The sequence below is a fragment of the Mirounga leonina genome, unplaced genomic scaffold (assembly GCF_011800145.1).
Source record: "Mirounga leonina isolate KUSES-001 unplaced genomic scaffold, KU_Mleo_1.0 Mir_173, whole genome shotgun sequence".
NCBI lineage: Eukaryota > Metazoa > Chordata > Mammalia > Carnivora > Phocidae > Mirounga > Mirounga leonina.
Genome location: NW_023270447.1, coordinates 45213653 through 45233303, shown reverse-complemented (window position 1 = coordinate 45233303; position 19651 = coordinate 45213653). Strand labels below are relative to the sequence as shown.

The 19651-nt window shown below is 44.4% G+C and overlaps 1 long non-coding RNA gene across 1 annotated transcript in view; it reads right to left on the bottom strand.

Annotated features, from left to right (window-relative positions):
* Positions 1 to 19651, bottom strand: part of LOC118019346 — a 144824-nt gene that overhangs the window by 99984 nt on the left and 25189 nt on the right. Inside the window, exon 2 of the long non-coding RNA XR_004681661.1 lies at positions 10695 to 10771. This is a non-coding gene — a long non-coding RNA (uncharacterized LOC118019346). The remainder of the gene's footprint in view (positions 1 to 10694; positions 10772 to 19651) is intronic.

The following is a 19651-nucleotide window of genomic DNA, read 5'->3' as shown; positions in this document are numbered from 1 at the left end:
CTCGACTCTGGCCCTTTCTGGTTGTAGGACCATGAATAGGTCATTCAGCCACCCATGCCTCAGCTGTATATTATTTAGGAATGAGGCGTCCAGTGCTTTCTTTTTTAAGGAGCAGAATCCTTTCTTCAAGTCAAATCTGATTCAGAAGCTCCAATATACAGAAGAGATCAGAGCGGAGTTGGTTGGAAGAAAGTGAAGGTGACCATGTCAGTGCCTGAGTCACCCACTGACGCACTGCGCTGCAGGGCACCATTCCACAGAACACACGTGGGCGGTCCCCACCCCCGTGGAGCCATGCAGCGGAGCTGTACTAGCTCTGAGGCTCCACACAGCACAGCTCAAAACGTCACTGGACAACAGAATCGCCCTCCACTTCCGGCCCACCATGCAGATACGCTTACTCCACAACAGACCAGCCACAGGGCTAATCCCAGCTCTCCTTTGCCCCAACTTGGCCTGGTTCCACCCCAGGAGACTGGAGTCTGGGCAACTGTGGATGAAAGAAGAGAAAAGGGGGCACCTGGGTGGCTCAGGTCATGATCCCAGGGTCCTGGGATTGAGCCCCAGTTTGGGCTCCCTGCTCAGTGGGGAGCCTGCTTCTCCCTCTCCCTCTGTCTGCCGCTCCCCCGCTTGTGCTCGTGCTCTAATAAAATCTTTAAATAAAAAAACAAACAAAAAAAAAAACAGTGCCCATCTAAGTGCTTGGCTGTGGGTACCTCGATTCAAAGGTAAAACACACTGGGGTGCCTGGGGGACTCAGTTAAGCACCTTTTTTTTTTGAGAGAGAGAGAGAGAAAGTGGGAGAGCACATGTGAGAGGGGGAGAGACAGAGGGAGAGAGAATCCCAAGCAGACTCCACATTAAGCATGGAGCCCACTGCGGGGATCGATCCCACAACCCACAAGATCACGACCTGAGCCGAAACCAAGAATCAGACACTTAACCAACTGAGCCACCCAGGCACCCCAAGCATCTGACTCTTGATTTCAGCTCAGGTCATGATCTCAGGGTCCAGGAATTGGCCCCACATGACCCCTCATTTCTGGGCGTGGAGACTGCTTAGGATTCTCTCTCTCCCTTTCCCTTTGCTGCTTCCCCCACCCTCGTGCATGCAAGTGCTCTCTCGCTCTCTAAATAAACAAACAAATATAAAACACACTGAAGGAGGAGATTGCCATTGTGTATGGAATGTGGTCTGGTTTCTCAGGCTCCTTCCGCCACTCACCGGCGGTGTACGTAGCCTCTGACAACTCACCTGTGAAATGCGAGAGGAATAAATATCTGCTGCACTTGTCTGTTTTGAGGAACGGAAGGGAAGTTTATGTTAAAATATATGTCAACCATAACAGGTGTATCGCTTAAGATACTATTATTATTGCGTTATTATTATTATTTTTAAATTTGACATCTTCCTTGAGGTGCTATGGGTTTTAGTACATTTTTTTTTTTTAAGATTTTATTTATTTGCGAGAGAGACAATGAGAGAGAGACAGAGAGCATGAGAGGGAGGAGGGTCAGAGGGAGAAGCAGACTCCCCGCTGAGCAGGGAGCCCGATGTGGGACTCGATCCCGGGACTCCAGGATCATGACCTGAGCCGAAGGCAGTCGCTTAACCAACTGAGCCACCCAGGCGCCCGGGTTTTAGTACAATCTTTTATGCCACTGAATCTCAAACTGTGATTCAATTAATGTTTCAGGAGTTCTGTAAACAATGAAATTACATTTTAATTTTTTAAGAAATTCAAGTATTTTTAAACTGTGATTCAGGGCTATGAAAGACAACTACAGTGGGTGCCTGGGTGGCTCAGTCAGTTAAGCATCTGCCTTTAGCTCAGGTCATGATCCCAGGGTCCTGGGGTCGGGCTCCCTGCTCCTCGGGGAGTCTGCTTCTGCCTCTCCCTCTGATGCTCCTGCCAGCTAGTGCGTGCACACTCTCTCTGTGTCTCAAATAAATAAAATCTTGAGAAAAAGAAAGACTACAGGATGCCCGCAGAACACTGTGGTGGGGGGAGGGGCTGCTTTGGATTCACGGAACAGGGAAGACTTGCTTGAGGAAGTTATCACTGAGAGCTAAAGGATACAGGGGTGCAGGGAAGGCCAAGGGAACAGCATGAGTAGACGCTCCACAGCAGGAAAGAGCATGGAGTATTTAAAGAAGTGGAGGCAAGAAGGCCAGCGTGGCTAGAGGGAAAGAACAATAGTAAGAACCAGGAGATGAGGTTAGCGAGGGAGGCAGGCGGGAGCCAGACCAAGCTCTCAGGACCAAGCTAAACCTTATGTAGGATTCAGAAAGTTTACTTCTCATTTTTTTCTCAATAGCGAATGTATTTTCCTTCATTTGGCCACTAGTCAGAATGTGAAATAAAAATACCAAAATATTAAGGCCCCCTGGCCAACCTGACCAAGAAAAGCCCCAGAGCAGCAGGGCATGAGGGCTTGGTACAGAGGGACGCTGCAGAAACGTTTGCTGCATGAATAAGTGACTGAAAGAATAAATGAAAGCCCTCCAGTTTAAGTACTAGTTTATCAATGATTCTGCCCAAAGAACTGGAAACGAACTCAGAAGGCCCTCAGCTCAGGCTAGAGCTTCAGCCACTGAGAGGACCACGCCACCCCACCTTCCACAGCAGAGAGTGGATTGCTGGGCTTCGGTTCTTGTCTTTCATTTTAACTCACCTTCCTATGTCATGAAATCAAACACCCATACAAAGTCTCTAAATTAGAAGAGGCTTTTAAAGCATGTCGTGTAAAGCCTTCCACTTCCTCTCTCAAGCCCCATACCTCAATTTCTTTCACCCTCCGTACCCACTGATCTCCACTCTCTACCCCCAGCACCTCCTGCGACCAGCGTCTTTTCGCCTCTCCGACAACCATGAATGTTAACATGATTCTTCCATAAGCCAAAACCTGCCCTTCCATAGCATCCTTTCATGAGCCTTAGTTCTAGTCCTCTGAGGATATACAGATTAAGTCTACTTCCTCTTTTAAATAAGAGCCTGTCGGAAATTTTCTCCCTCCCTTTGCTCCATGGAAATCATGTTTCAGCTTTAGATTGGAAACTTGGAGTTCTATCCCCAGTGAAGATTCCAGCATCCCAGGTTCATGGGCACAAAACACAGCGCTCGTAGGTGGTGTCTATATGTCCTTGTTATGTGCTTTAGGTCTTCACATGGGGAGTTCAGTAAAATAAACATTAGGACCTTTGGCAGCTAGAGCTAAGGTTTGAGTTCAATTTGAAGTCTCCTGTGAAATATGTTGGGTGGTTTGAACTCCGACACTTGTGAATATTAGCTCACACAGTAAAACTATCATGATTAATTCAACCCAACTGGAGGAAGTTATTGGCAGGGTGCAGGGTAGCAGGGGTTACTTAAAGCATTGCTTTTTGAGAAAGCAAAGTTGCATGAAGATTGAATGATTTGTTAACCCCCAGAGAAGGTGTTACATATAGGTCAAACCTGAGTTCATTGGCGGGGCAGCGGTGGTGAAGGGCTCCAGCTATAAATTCACCTTATTTCAGCATTTATAACAATGGGGCTCAGAAGAACTTTGAAGAGTGTCCACAATAATTTAATAAAGCTTATTTTTGTTACATAGGTCTGCTTGAAATAGGGCTATGATCTTTATCTTTTTTTTTTTCTTTACGACCAACCACTAGGCAGAGCGATTTCTTGCCCTCATTGTCAGAAGTAGGATTCTCCTCGTTCTCTCAAGCAGACATCCGTAGCAAGAGAAGGAAAGTTCCATGACCCCCTGAAGCCTTTGGTCAACAGTGTGGCATACCATGGCAGTAATCTCTGGGCCCCCATTTGGCTGAATGACTCTAATTCTAACCCAGATGTACTCTTTTATAGCTTAATGATTTGTTCTTCCAGGCACTCTGATGAAGTAGAAACAGTTCTCTAGAACCCAGTGCAACTAGTTTTTATTCCTCATTTCTGTTTCTAATTAATTGTTGAGCAATTAGATTGAAACGTGATCTGCAGCAATCACTATAATATTGCACCGTGACAGATTCTTAATAATGATCTTGCATCACCCCCAAAAGTAAGATGCACTGGAGAAAGAGGGAAACACTTGCAGGGCAAATCTTTCTTAATTCATTCAATTACAAATGCGATATTTTGCACTGAAACAATGCCTATTATCTGAATCAATTAGGTCTTTCAGCAAGCACCCTGGCAAATGGGATGGATACAGGAAGATGCAGAGGTTAAGTGAGTAACTGGAGGCTGAAATGATGGGAGGCCGTGGCAGAATCCAGCAGGGGATCCCTCTTGCTAACTATCATAGCCCTGAGCCAACAGTCACAATCTAAATTAAACACCCCTAACCCAAGAGAGTCACAGAGATGTCACAATCACACCAGAAAAATTACAACCAGGGCTCGCCTCAAAACTCTGAACACACATCAAAGGAAGAGGGTACACTGTTCTTACCCTCGATTTCTTCCGTTGGAAAAATGACGGTGGTGCCATTTCTAATTCAGTGTTACGCTGGGAAGGTTGCAAATTAATTACAATTATGCCTTCTTTGTGCCAAGTGATAATTTACTGCAATTAATTATCAAAAGATCTACTGCTGTCAATTATGATACTTGCTCTGGGGGGGGGGGAGGAGCTATTTGTGAACATCTGAAATCTGTACCAAAGTTATGTTTTGCCCTTTTTTTTCCCCACTTCCAATTAAGCTAGTATAATTTGTTTTCATTATACCAAATACAATGGAAAAACTAACAACATTACTCTAACCTTTTTCTTAATCTAAACATTATCTAGACTTCCACTGAGTCAACACGCCTATTGTTACACCTGCAAGTCGTACATAGAGGGAGGCATACTTCAGAATTAATGAGCGCAGCTGTGGTCTCTCTTACATTCAGCACTTGTAAAACAGACCTCTTTAAAGTGCCATTATCACAATATTGATAGAGTTATTTATAGCATTGCAAACGCTCCCAGTCATAACAGAGGGCTTGTTATCCACAGCGAGTTCATGCTGCTGTCATCCTCTGGCCTCCATCCAGCGCCAAGGAGCAGGCACCAGGTGGACCATCTTTCACAAATGAGCTCTAAAAGACATCTGACAAACTTTTCTCAAAGTGAACATGATCGCCAGGAGCCAGTTAGGTGGCCGAGCCAATGGGGCCGAGCCTAGGTCTATGAGACATGCCACCATGAACTGACCCAGCAGAGTTCTGCTGGGAAATAGGAAACGCAAGGGCAAGATCAGTGCTGCTTCTTTCCAAATAAGTCAAAGAGATGTCCTTGCTGTGGGGCAGTGTCAGAAGTTGTCTGTCTCCATGCCTTATTCCACAGAGGGTGATCTTTTCTTCTTCTCTTCGTGCATAGAAATCCTCATTTGCATCTTTTCCCCCACTAAATTTTAAGCTATTGGTGGGTGAAGCATACATCTTATTTTTCCTATTATCACATGTAATCACATCACATTCTATCGTTAGCACTCTCTATTTAAGAATTCTTTACCTTGCACCAGCCATGTGGTAAACACTGCCCAGGTCCCACAAAACGACTGTATATATAAGTCATCCTTTCTTCCCCAATGTCATAGTCTAGAACAAGGTCCTGTGTTCATCTGCTAAGGGGAACACTCTGGGACCTCTCTGTAGAGAAAGTGAGGGGTTGCTGGAGTAGAATCTAGGTCTCCAGACTCCACGGCCCAGGCCCTTACAAGAGGCTGCCTCAGAAACCATCTGTCAGCACAAGGGTGAGAGAGCCGGACTCAGACATCCAGACCTTTTTACAGGAGTTGGGGGATCCCCTCCAGATGTCCCTGAATCCAGGTGGTAGGGCTAAGGGAAAGATCCACAGTGGCTTACAAGGTCTCTGCAAAGTAGGTGACACTCTGCCTGGGACCCTCAGAGAAAAGTGACAGCAGATGGGCTGATTCCCTGTCACCTTTCAGGGGTGCCCATGGAGGTGGGAAATCTCTAGATTTTTGCACCCAATTTTAGGGACTCACAACCTTATAAAGCCCAGCCAGGGATGCCCCTCACCCATGGGTGGTGGCTATGAATGGGCCAATTGAGAGAACTGTGTATCAGTTGAATTTAAAATTCCCAAGGGTGATGGCATGCTTTGGCACTGGGGAAAATGCTGTTTATCAGCCTTCCTCCCAGAAGCACATTCTTCCTAAACTGGTTGGCCTGGCTTACATGAATAGTTAAAGCTAGCCAGTCATTCTGTATTTTGAAAATGTGTGTTTGGATTCGTGGATTTGATTTCTTTTTCCTATCTGGCCTGTGATCAAATTCACCCCACCTCCCCCACCCCTCCACCATCCTCAGGCGTGCTCCTTGAGAGTGGTAAAGATGCACACATGCAGATCAAACCTGCCAAGTGAATAGGTCAGGGCCTTTGCCAGCCCCCTCCACGCCTGGGAATAACAGAAACCCAGCTGAGAGGGAGAGATAAGCCCTAATGCATAATCTTCCCCACCCATCCACATCTGAGTTTGCAAATAGGCATTCTAAAGTGACCCTGGCTCAGAGGGTTTTCAGAGTGATGTGTTGCAGCCAAACCCTACCCGGAGTTTCATTCCATGGATACTCAGCTATCTCTCACCTGCATGGGCACCCTAAAGGGAGACAGGGTATGCACCCACCTGGTGCAGAGTAGCCTGTCACTTATCTCAGGGTGCAAGGCCAAACAGTTGCATAGATTGCAGAGACCTTGACAGTGAGTTTCCACAGGCCTTCCCCCTAAAACCCACTGCCTGCGTTTGTGGATAGTACTAACGAGGATTTTTCCCTTGTAAAGGGCAGCTCGGTATGGCGGCTTCCTACAACCTGGGCACATTATTTCCAAAGTGCTTCTCTGAGAGGCAGCCCCTGTCATGGGAAGAGCCCGGTGAGGTGGGGGACCCAGGATTCTAGTCCTACCTCTGTATTCCAGTCACTTTTTCCTCTGAGCCTTAGCTTCCTGTTCTGCAAAATGAAGGGGTCAGCCTAGCTGAGAGGTCACAACCTCAGCCGCCCTCTGGGAGCAGGCAGGGAACACATTAGGACAGGAGCACCCATCGGGGAGTGTTTGCCACTATGGAGAGCAGAGAAAGCCGGCCCCACCTACAAAGGCATTTTTATTCTAAAATTTTAACATGTGTTTGGACAGTAAATGTGTCTGCAATCTAAATCCACCCTGTGACTGCTAGTTGCAAACTCTGGCTATTGATTACAGTCCCAAAGCAAAATGATACTATTAGAATTTCAGCACTTTTTTTTTTAATTTAAGGAGACCTTTATTTCAAAAGGATTGAGAATGTTTGAAATAAAATCGGTGAAATTAAATATATTTCAAATGTGAAGTTTTAGCTGAGTCCCTTGGCTGGTACTGGTTCGGCTGCTGCCTTGGACATCAGTCCCCTCTGCCCCAGGCATCTGGGACCGACTGTGTGTGACGGAGTCCATGCAGGTGGGCTCTAAACGCTCTCTCATAGGGTTTAGCCCCCCAGTGCAGCTTTCAGGACCACGGGCTCTGGGCAGGAGCTCCTCACTGCAACAGTTTTTACTTCTCTCCCATCCGCCCCGGAAGGCTGACCCTGCCTGCAGGCCTCACCCTTCCTCTGCGTGTGCAGGACAAAAGGTAGGCAGAGGTGCAGATTCCATTCAAAGCTGGCTCTCCTTAGGAAGACTTGTTGATGATGTTATTGGATTCCCAGCAGTCCCCTGCCTGGCCCTTTTGCCTGTGGGAGGGGAGGGAGGAAGAGAGCTCCAAGGCTCCCCATTATTCTGGCAGCAACTATATGCTTACCTCGATCGCTATAGTTTTCATACTGCATTATTAGTTTTATTGTTCCTGCGTTTGTTTCTCGCACTAAAGCTAGAAGCTCTGCGGCGCCTGGGTGGCTCAGTCGGTTAAGTGTCTGCCTTTGGCTCAGGTCGTGATCCCGGGGTCCTGGGATCGAGTCCCGTGTCGTACTCCCTGCTCTGCTGTGAGTCTGCTTCTCCGTTTGCCCTTCCTCCCTCTCGTTCTCTCAATCTCTCTCAAATAAATAAATAAAATCTTTAAAAGAAAAAAAAGAGCTTCTAGCTTTTTTTTTTTTTTTTAAGATTTTATTTATTTGACAGAGAGAGACATAGCAAGAGAGGGAACACAAGCAGGGGGAGAGGGAGAAGCAGGCTTCCCACCAAGCAGGGAGCCCAATGCCGGACTCGATCCCAGGACCCTGGGATCATGACCTGAGCCGAAGGCAGACGCTTAACAACTGAGCCACCTAGGCGCCCCTAAGCTAGAAGCTCTTTGAAGGTACTTTCGTGTCCCAGGTACCTAGCACACTGACACATAGTAGACTCAACACATTTTTTTAATATTATTCCTTACTTCTTGCTTATTGCAAGGATGTTGAATTTATATAAACAAATAAAAAAAGATAGGGCACTCTGAGCTTGGGTGTGGGGGGAAACACAAACATAATAAACATAATGTATAATTATATATATGTATTTGCATTTGAGGTCTGTCTTTTCCACTCCAGTGAATTGCCAGCACCTAGCACAGTCCCTGGCATGTGGTGTGTGCTGAATTGATATTTTCTGAATGAATGAATGAGGAGAAGAAAAGCATTTTGCAGAATTTCTGTTTCTGTGGGCCTACCTAAATTGTTTTGGCTTCCCTGCTTTCTCGAACTCACCTACCACCCTCTCCCATCTTAAGCAGGGTGTTGCTATTTCTCTGTATCTTTGTGGTGGCTGAGAGTCTGGAAATCTTGAAAGAACACCCTATGAACAGCTTGTGTACATACATGATCAACCAGACTGACAGTTAAATCAGAAAGGTCTTTTTCATAATTCAATTAAACTCCCTTAAATGTAGACATTAGTCAGGGACAACATTATTGATGGAGTCTAACTGCATATATTTTCTTACACTTTCACTAAAGCCTATGTTTTAAGTCACTTGAAAGACTACTTTCGTTTCTAAAAGGGAACATGCCAAAGCAAGGTTTTAATTCATTACCTTTTGGACATACTGTCATTCCCCAGCTAGCACCAATCCGTTACAGAATGTGATAGTCTAATTCCTTATAGGACTCCTAATCCACCTTTTTATAAGAGTTAGCTTCTGGAAAATTCTGAAAGCCTTTCCGCCTTTCATTCATTTAGTCAATCAGTCATTTGACAAACATTTGTTGAGTCCCTATTATGTGCTAGAAATAAAGAGATGAATAATACACACAAATGTTCTCTAGGAGCATCCAATCTGATGGGGTAGGTAGATGAATAGTTAATTTCATGTAATGTGCACAATGAATAAGAGATTTGTACAAGACACCATGATAACCCAGAGGAGGACAGAGCTGATTCATGGAGGAGAAGTCAGGGAAGGTTTTGCAGAATGATGTGGGAGCTGAGTTTTAAAGGTGATAGGAATGTGTCAGACAAATAAGGTGGGCTAAGAGCATTCCAGGCAATATAACCACCAGAGCAGATCCATCCACCAGAGCAAGTGAAGAGTAGCTAAAGCACTGCGTGTCCGAGGTGGAGGAGGAGCAAGTCACCAGGAAGGAAAGGCCTTCTGAGGGTAATAGGCACATCCAGCCTTACACATCAGAACGAGGACCCTAGTGGCCATAAGGGAAATGGCTACAGGACGGTAGGTAGCCCTGTCTAATAGTTCCTTCTACTCCTCTGTGCTACACACTGACCATCCAAGGCTGGGCCTTCATTCACAAGTGAAGCTGAACCATTCTGGAATCGAATGGATTATCAAGCGACTCTTTGAGCTGACTTTGGAACTTTGGTAGAGAATAGGAAAACTCCATGGTTTATTTATCTAATCTGACCAGTCCAGTCCTACTGTCCCTCCACAATGAAATGCTCTCTGCTTCTCTGTAAGTTAATTCCTACACTTGCTTCAAAACCCAGCAAAGGCCAAAGCACTGTTTTCTCCAGAAGCCTCAAACTTGACTGAAGCCCCTTTTTTTAGGCTGGCTAGTGTCTCTGCTTCTTCACTTTATCATATCACTTCTCACAAGACATTGTAGTTCCTATTTATCTGTTCTCCCCACCCCTGGCCTTCCCCTAGTCTCACTAAACCATGAGTTTCTGATGGGCGCAGACTGTGTTTTACTCATTTTCAATTCTCAGGACTGAGCTCAGTACATGGCAAATATATCCTATTTGTTGAATGAATGAGTGAACAGGATGGTGGTGGGTAGGTTAATTCCAATAGTCACAGGTTTTTTCATAGATGTATTTAGTGTGATATGCAAGGATTCAATCTGTTTGCTAGATCTGGAAATTCTGACACAGATGATTAATAATTAATCTCAGAGCACTGACCCCTAGAAAAATGCTGATGCTTTTAAATTGTTTCCTTTATAAGCTGTTAGAAGTGAAAATCAGGAGTTGCCGATTTGAGCTCTTGCCCTAACACTGCTACCTGTGTGAACTTGGACAAGTCATTCTACCTCTCTGAGATGAGGAGCTTGGTTTAGACAGTTTCTATCAGCTCTGTCTGGGAGAGTACCATTCAACAGGGTCAGCTTCGTATCTTCCCCAAGAGCAGGCTTTGGGAGTGAGGAGGGTTGGGGGGAATGGTGGATTTCAGCCTTGGGCATGATGTGCAGCAGCTGAAGTACCAGAAAAGGAATACTGCTTGGAGTGGATTTGTTCCCTACCGCTGCTATAACAGATAACCAAAACTAGGGTGGGTTAAATAACATAAACATATTACCTTACAGTTCTGTAGGTTAGAAGTCCGACCTGCATCTTCCCGGGCTAAAAATCAAGGTGTTTGCAGAGCTGTGTTCCCTAGAAGAGAGGCTCTGGATGAGAATCCATGTCCTTGTGTTTCCTGCGTCTAGAGGCTACCTACAGCCCATGGTTCCTGGTGCCACTCTCCATCTTCCAAGTCAGCAACACGGCTTGACTCTGACAGCTCTCCCATCCTCAGATCTCCTTCTCTGAGTCTTCTCTTTGGCTCCGCCCCCCCCCACCTTCTACTTTTAAGGACCGTCACAATTACATTGGATCCACCTGGTTAATCCAGTATCATCTCCCTATATTCAAGTCAGCTGATTTGCAACCTGAATTCCCCTCTGCCGTGGAAGGCAACATATTACAGGTTGCAGGGATTGTGACATTGACATCATTGGGGGACCATTATCCTACCACCACATGGGAGAAGGGAGCAGAATGAGCCAGTGTTAGGTATTTTGAGGAGGAAAGCATTATAGCGTGGTGGAAAGAGCTCTTTCCCCCTGTGGCTTTGAAATTAGAGACTTGGAAGCAAACAACAACTCCTCCACATGATTGCCCATGAATTTGAACAAATCATGTGATGTCTCTGAGCCTCAGTATCTTCATCTGTAGTAGGGATAACAATAACTACCTCCCAGAAAAATCGAGAAGATAAAACATCCCTTTAAGTCAATAAAGCAGTGTTTGGCCAAGACTAGGTACTCAGTGAATGAAGGAGAGCATAAAGTTGGTTTCAGCTGCACCACTGAGCTAGCAGAGGAGCAAAAGGAAATAGGGCCTGAAAGGTAAGCATGATCCATACTGTGAAGAGCCTTGAATGCCATATTTAATTTATAGACCACGAAGTGCTATCAAAGGCACAGACTGAAACAGTAGCGAATGGCTTGAGTGTTCACCAAGCAAGCAAGAATGTCTGATGAATTAGGATGAGCAGCTTTGGCATGACAATTCCCTAAGGACAGGTATGCTAGGCCTCCTCACATCTCGATTTCACATTTTAAGCCAATAAGTAGAAATAAATCCCCCAACTCTGCTGCTGCTAGGGGCGAACAGCATGTTGCCTCCTAAGCGTTCAGTGCATGGTCACACATAATTTTAACTCTGCTTTAACTTCAGATTCATAGATTTACAATTTATCCAACATCTGGAACACCAAGGGCATTGGAAAAGCCATTCTGGGAGCCTGCCACTTACACAGTGGTGCCTCAATACACATTTGTTGATCAAAAATCCCAAACCTGAGGAAAAAGAAGACTTGGAAGCTAAACGAGATCTTTTGAAGTGGAACGTAATTTGAAGAGTTTAACTCTGACCCTATTGAAAATCGTATTTTGCAACTGAACAATAGGTGAAAATCATCAGTTAAGGTTAGCAAAAACACGCAGGAGAGAAAAAAAGAAAATCTAAAATCTTTGTTCATGTGAAGGGAGCATTTTGGACTTATTTTCATTTTTGTCACAACCACACACACACACACACATGCACACAACCTGGAGTAATATATGATTGCAATCATCAGGCAATAACTTTGAACATTCAGAAAAAGTCTCCCTCGTTCCTATGACTATTACATCACAAATATTCCTAACTAATATTTGCTAATCAATAATAAGTTGTTTTGTAAAATTTTCCTCAATCCACAAAGTACCTTTTATACGGCATTTCTAGTTAGCTGGCTAGTTCTACATAAATTGATACATTTTTGACACTTAAAAAATAATGCTTTTTAAATAACTATTTCCTCCTCATTGTAGGATAACACACGAACGTTGTGTTTATTGCATTGATGATCTCTGCCAGTGATGTGAATCATTTTACACTCATGGGTAGTGAGTTCCACATGTGTTGACTTTAACTTCCTGATTTAGAACGCTTGTCAGAGCCTTCATCACAGACCACAGTGTCATTGTGTCTCCAGAAGGTTCCTTTTAATTTGTGGGGCGCCTGCTGGCTCAGCCAGTAGAGCACATGACTCTTGATCTCAAGTTGTAAGTTCAAGCCCCACGTTGGGTGTAGAGCTTACTTAAAAAACAAACAAACAAAGAACCTCAAATGTATGTTTGTTCCTGAGCAAAGAGCAGAGGAGACAAGCTGATATTTGTATGACTGCTTTCTGAGCTGGCCTTCCATGGACATTATCTCACTTGGTCCTCACATTGACCCCGCAAGGGAGCAATTATGAGTCCCATTTTATAGATGAGGGTGTGAACCTTAAAGTGTTTAGTATCTTGCCAATGGTCTTTCCACCAGTAAGTGACAGAATCAGATTTGGACCCGGTGTTCTCCGCCATCAACGACTCTAGTTTCACTTCCATCTGCCAGGACAACTGGAAAAGGACCATGAAGATAAAACAAGTCATTGGTGAACCAGAACTGATGCTAAAACCTACAGGATGGGGTCTGAGAGTCATCCTTACTCTTTGACTTATGTTAAAGAAAACATCACTGAACTAGGAATTACTAGTTTATCTCTAAGAAGAAACCAAGAAAGAGTTCAGTCAATAGATAAATCCCTGAATTGCGGTTGAAAGCAGATAAGAATAACAACCATAATCATGATAATGTTTACTGAGTATTTACCATATGCCAGGCCTTCTTCTAAGCACCCTAGAGATAGTAATTATTTTATCCTGCAACATCCCTGTAAGGTTGGTACCATTGTCATCCCATTTTATTGATGAGAAAGTAGAGGCACAATGAGGTCACAAGGTAAGCAGCAGAGCTAAGAATCAACGCAGGCAGTCTGGCTTCAGCTCCCATGCTCCTATCCACTCACCCACACTGCCTCTGTAAAGAGGATTCCAGGTCATACAATATCAATGAACACAGAACCACGCTGATACAAGAGGGTCTTCCCTCCACAGAAATAATGCCTGCATGTTTCCAGAACTTTGCAATTTATAAAAAAGGACTTGTTCATTATTGTTCATATCATTCATTCATGATTCATCATCTCAGTTGATTCTCATAACATAGTCTGAATGTGCATTTTTATCCATACTGCACAGAGTCTTGCATTCATTTTAACAAATTTGTATTGAGCACTTGTCTTGAGCTACCTTTCAAGGTAGAAAAGTAATCAGAAAGGATCTCATCCTTGCCTTCATGGAACTTACAATATAGCGGACAGGACATTCTTTAGTAAATAATCACATGAGTATGTAATTACAAATTGTACTAAGAGCTATCAGGAATTATGAGAGCACATAACAGAGGATGACCCAGTTACACATTCGAAATCTCACTGATCGATCTGGCCTGGAAGGCATAGCTAAAGAAGTTAGTTTAAGCTAAATTCTAAGAATAATTGAGGATTAATTAAATTTCACCATATCAGTAAGGAGTTCTCTTCCCCACCCTCTTTAAATTTGCAAGCACTTTCCATACACCTTTCTCCTTCCTATTCTTCCATATCAATTATCTTCTTTTTTTTTTTTTAAGATTTTATTTATTTATTTGACAGAGAGAGACACAGCGAGAGAGGGAACAAAAGCAGGGGGAGTGGGAGAGAGAGAAGCGGGCCTCCTGCTGAGCAGGGAGCCCGACGCGGGGCTCGATCCCAGGACCCCGGGATCACGACCTGAGCTGAAGACAGACGCTTAACCGACTGAGCCACCCAGGCGCCCCTCAATTATCATCTTCTAACATACAATTTACTCATTTATTATGTCTATTTTGGTCTGAGTAACCCCCTCTAAACTAGAATGTAAGATCTATGAGGGTTCTTTAATTAGTTTCATTAACTCAATTGTTTGGCACTTATAGACACTCAGTAAATACTTGTTGAATGAATGAATGAATGAACAAATGAAGGAACTAGGGGAAGGGGCCGAGGGGTATAGGGACCAGTGATAAGGGGCAGGGGCGAATTTCTCAGTAGAGAGATCCCTCTTTTGAAGGTCCTGGCGTAGAAGAATAGATCACGTTTTGAAGAAACTCAAGAAGGCTGTCTGGAACATAGAGAAAAGCACGAGGAGGGAAGTGGCAGAAGAGGAGGTGGAAAAGGAAGATTAGGCCATGTCATAGGAAATGGGAAGTCAGAGTATACAATCTCCAAAAAGAAACCATACGTGCAGTTCAGGTTGGAGCTAGCCGACCGTGCTGTCTCTTAAACTTTTCTAAGAATACAGAGCTACTCTCTCCTCGTAGGAAAAAGAGCCAAGCTTCGGCAGAGGACAGGGAGCCGCAGAATACTCAGATGAGGGGAATATTTCATATATTATTAAAATACGGTCACTTCACATGCTCGAGGCAGAAAATCTTGATGACTATGGTTGATTTATGAGCAGCTGGATATTAATGCACGGGGATGTCGAAGTGTGTGAATTGTGTAGAGTTTCCTAATTCTGGTTTGTTAAGATGTAATATTAAAAAAGTGGCAAACTAGATCATTACTGTCTCAGCTAGAGATAATTGATCTTGTGGCAGATAGCCAGCGTTGTTGGAGGAAAGAGAATGTTACAGGTGGCCAGCAACGCCAGACATTGCAGGACCCACTGGCAGATTCCTACCTGCCTGCCCCAAAGCATCTTGGTCCTCTTACGGGAAAGAGCCAAGTGTTCCGTCGGACAGGATGGTGGATGGTACGCTCTTTTATGTCCACCCGGCTCCAAAGAGAGAGGTTTGTGTCTTTTAATTAAAACAGACCTTTGTCATACTAGTGTTTTGACTTGAAGCTTATTTAATACAGACTCCCAGACTATGCCTACCATGTGGTAAGACTCGTGAAACCCTGTGGCACAGAATTACAGGAGGTGCTTTGGGTTTACTTCTGTCAAACAAATTAAATGCCTGCACTTCATACACTTTGCAAGGCCAAATTAAGCGCTCGTCAAAGGGAAGATGGCTTTTCATGTGCCGTGCCTACAGCCTCTTCGACACCAGCTAGCTTTCTCAACAAATCCCAAACTGTCTTCACTGAATACATGAGGATGGCATTTTATCTCCTAGGCGGTCGTTTCTAAGATTTAAGTCTTCCCTAAAAGGATGCTTCTAATTCCAACTACTCTGAAATTCTAGTTAGTACATAGAGGATCTTAGCCACCACAGATATTCTTGCAAATAAATGTTGCCATAGCCATCAGCTATCCATTTTGCCCAGAAGGTAATTTATAGTAAATTAAATGGGACCGCCATTCCAGACTCTTCCCAAAATGCATTGCTAAAAGCCTTTGGAAAATGGCTATTTGTAAATTGAGCTATGAGATCTTAACTATGCAATTCCATTTTCTGACATGATCACAGTGAATGCTCCAGTTGCTATAAACTAGAGACATCTAGCTCCCTGTTTAGATTAAAATCTAGACAAAACCTAACCTAAGAATGCCTGGTTGTGGTCTCACCAGCCAGGTATTGACCTGGGAAATGCTTTAAGGAAGTAGGACCGGGCGCCTGGGTGGCTCAGTTGGTTAAGCGACTGCTTTCGGCTCAGGTCATGATCCTGGAGTCCCTGGATCGAGTCCCGCATCGGGCTCCCTGCTCGGCAGGGAGCCTGCTTCTCCCTCTGACCCTCCCCCCTCTCATGTGCTCTCTGTCTCTCTCATTCTCTCTGTCTCAGATAAATAAATAAAATCTTTAAAAAAAAAAAAAAAGGAAGTAGGACCTAGTTCTAAGTTATTGCCTTATCTTCCCCAGTCCTTATATTCATTCTGGAATCTCACATGCCAAAGGCTCAAAGAGACCTTGAAAGAACATCTGGCCAAGTAATTCTCAAATACAAGTCAGCTGAATAGCTGCATTAGAATTACCCGAGGTGCTTATTAAAAATACAATTTTCCTGGGTGCCTGGGTGGCTCAGTCGGTTAAGCATCTGCCTTCAGCTCAGGTCATGATCCCGGGGTCCTAGGATCATGTCCCATGTCTAGGCTCCCTGCTTAGCGGTGAATCTGCTTCCCCCTCTCCAGCTGCCGCTCCCCCCTATTTGTGCTCTCTCTCTCTCTCAAATAAATAAATAAAATCTTCAAAAAAATACAATTTTCCAGACCCTACCCCAGACCTACTAAAATAAGAGCCCTGGTTGTAGAACCTAGAGATCCATGTTAGTAATAAGTTCCTCAAGTGATTTTGATCCTTAACCATCACACTTGAGAACCACTGAATTCTGTTCCATCCCTCACCCCCCAATCAGGATGATACATAAGTCCTCTTGGCAGAAGAGCCCCTATATAGAGATACAATAAACAGTGCCCCCCTTTTTAATTATTATTATTTAGGAACAGAGAAAGGCCTCAAGTTATCAACATTCATTTCACATCTTCATCCTATGATCTGAGTTAGGTCGGGCATTACATCACAAGGAAGAATAATTCAACATTCGAGTCAGTACACAAAGGGTTCAGATCTAGTGAGTGGGTTACAGTGGCTGGAGGTTCTAGGCAAGGTAATAGTCAGTATCAAGTACCCGATACATCCAGCTGGAGTAGGACTCCAGTAAGTAGCTGCTCTAATAGGAAACACAAGTCTGAGACCATCAGGGGAAGGGGCCAACCAAACTTGGGTGAGAGCCCAAGATGAGTAATTATAATAACAGCTAGCATTTACAGGGTTTAATATGTGCCAAACACTGTTCCAAGCACTTTCCATGTATTAAATCATTTAATCCTGACAGTGGCCCCTTCACATAGGCACTATTATTAACATCATTTTACAAATGAGGAAACTGAAGCACAGAGGGGTTAAGTAACTTGCCCAAGGTCACACAGGTAGTGAGCAGCTGAGTGGGATTCCGAACCAGGCAGAGTGACTGGAATCCACATCTTTAATCATTAAATCACATTGCTTCCTCAGAAGGCTGATGAGGATAATGCGCCAGTCAACAGGGGAATGGAGCACTCCATGAGAAAAACCAGCCTTAAGTTGAAAGCGCAGGTCAGCCTACCAGTCATTTTAAAAAAAGGCTACATCTTGGTGAACGAGCAGGACATTTGAGGCGCAATGAATCTAGACCCTACAGCAGCAAGACTAATTCCAATCCGACCTCACCCCCAGGGATAGAGTATAGGGTCCCCCTTTGTCCCTGCTCTAGAAGGGACTGGCTCAGGAAAGAAGGGGGTTGGGCGTTGTCTTAGCTGGGGCTATCGTAACAAAATGCCGTAGACCAGGTGGCTTAAACAACAGAACCTGATTTTCTCACAGTTCCAGAGGTAAGAAGTCTGAGATCAGGGTGCCAGTATGGCTGGGCTCTGGTAAGAGCTCCCTTTCTGCCTTGCAGATGGCCACTTTCTGCGTGCCCCCATGGCTTTTCCTCCATGCCTGTGTGTGAAGAGAGAGATTGCTCTCTCCTCCTCTTCTTCTAAGACCGCCAATCCTCTCAAGCGAGGACCACCCCCTTATGACCTCATTTAACCTTAACAACCTCCTAAAAGCCCTATCTCCAAATGCAGTCATCACCTTGGGGGCTAGAGGGGCCAAAGCTTCAACATATGGACACAATTCAGTCCACAGCAGCGTTTAGATGTAATGTGAACAACAATGATCCAACATCAGCAATGACAATAGAAATTCCTACCGTTGAGTGAATGTCTCTTGTGTGCCAGACACTGAGCTAAGCACTTCGTGTATCACATCTCATTTACCCAATGCTCTACAAGCTCAGTAGTAATTATGAGAGACAGCAGGGAGAGGAGCCGAGGGAAGGGGAGAGAAGCCGACTCCCCGTTGAGCAGGGAGCCCGACGCGGGGCTCAATCCCACAGCCACAAGATCACGACCTGAGCCAAAATCAAAAGTCAGTTGCTTAACCGACTGAGCCACCCAGATGCCTCAATAAACCCATTTTTTTAGATGAAAAAATCTAAATTTTTAGTCTTTGAAAGTCTGAATAAAGCAATAAATCCTCTCCCTAGAAAAATATATACAAATACAAAATTTTATATATAATTTTAGGGGGCCTCCCAGCCATCTAGAGCATAAAGTAAAGTGGAAGCATAGAATAAACATGGATTTTTCTCCCTATTATCAGGATCTCGAGTAGCCATCTTATAGAGTGAAGGCAACTTTTGCATGAATTTCTAAGCGAAAGCACATACCCCAAACAACCTCAATGTTATAAAACAGGCTGTACTGGGCTAAACCCCTGGGGGAATAAACTCACGGTCCCAGCTGGGGATTATGAGGGTGCACCAGTGCCCCCTCTTCTCTGCAAATTGATTTGATAAGGGAAGAGGAAAATGGCTTTTAAAGAGGTGCCAAAAGAGCAGGCTGAGGACACAGGAGAGCGGGAGTCTAGAACTCAGATGCAGCCTGGGTCAGCAGAGAAGGAAAGGGTTGACGCGGATCTGGCTTCACAGGAAGGGAGGGGGCAGCTGTCATGGACAGGACCATCCCTCAGCAGCTCACCATCTCCGTGAGGTGGGGACACATCTTCATTTTTTAAAAGCAAGAAAGTCCAGATCTTTATGTAAAATCTCCCCTTTTCGAATGTCTGCCTTGGAAGACACACAGCCTAAGAAGAATCTCATCCTCTACATGCCTCAGTTTCTCCATCAGCAACATAATAATTATGGGACGATGAGTCACATAGGGTTTCTCAGGAGATCAAAAGAAAGAGGTATATAAAGATGCTTTGTAAACTATAAAATGCCTTCGAGGTGTTAACAGAGAAACCCATAAAGAACAAGTTCTCTCCCTGGGTCGTGATGCTGTATTGAAGAGCCGTGTGTCACACACCTATAGAATCTGTGCAACAGCAGGAGGGACCTTTTTAAAATGTAAATCAGATTATTTCCTCCCTGGCTTAAACTCTCAAGTGGCTTCCCATCCTCCTTCAAATAAAATGAAAGCTATGCGAGATCTGGGAACCGTCCACCTGGCAGAGCTGACTTTCCCCTCGCTAGGACACTCCAGCCACCACACGCTTCTTTCTTTCTTTCTTTCTTTCTTTCTTTCTTTCTTTCTTTCTTTCTTTCTTTCTTTCTTTCTTTCTTTCTTTCTT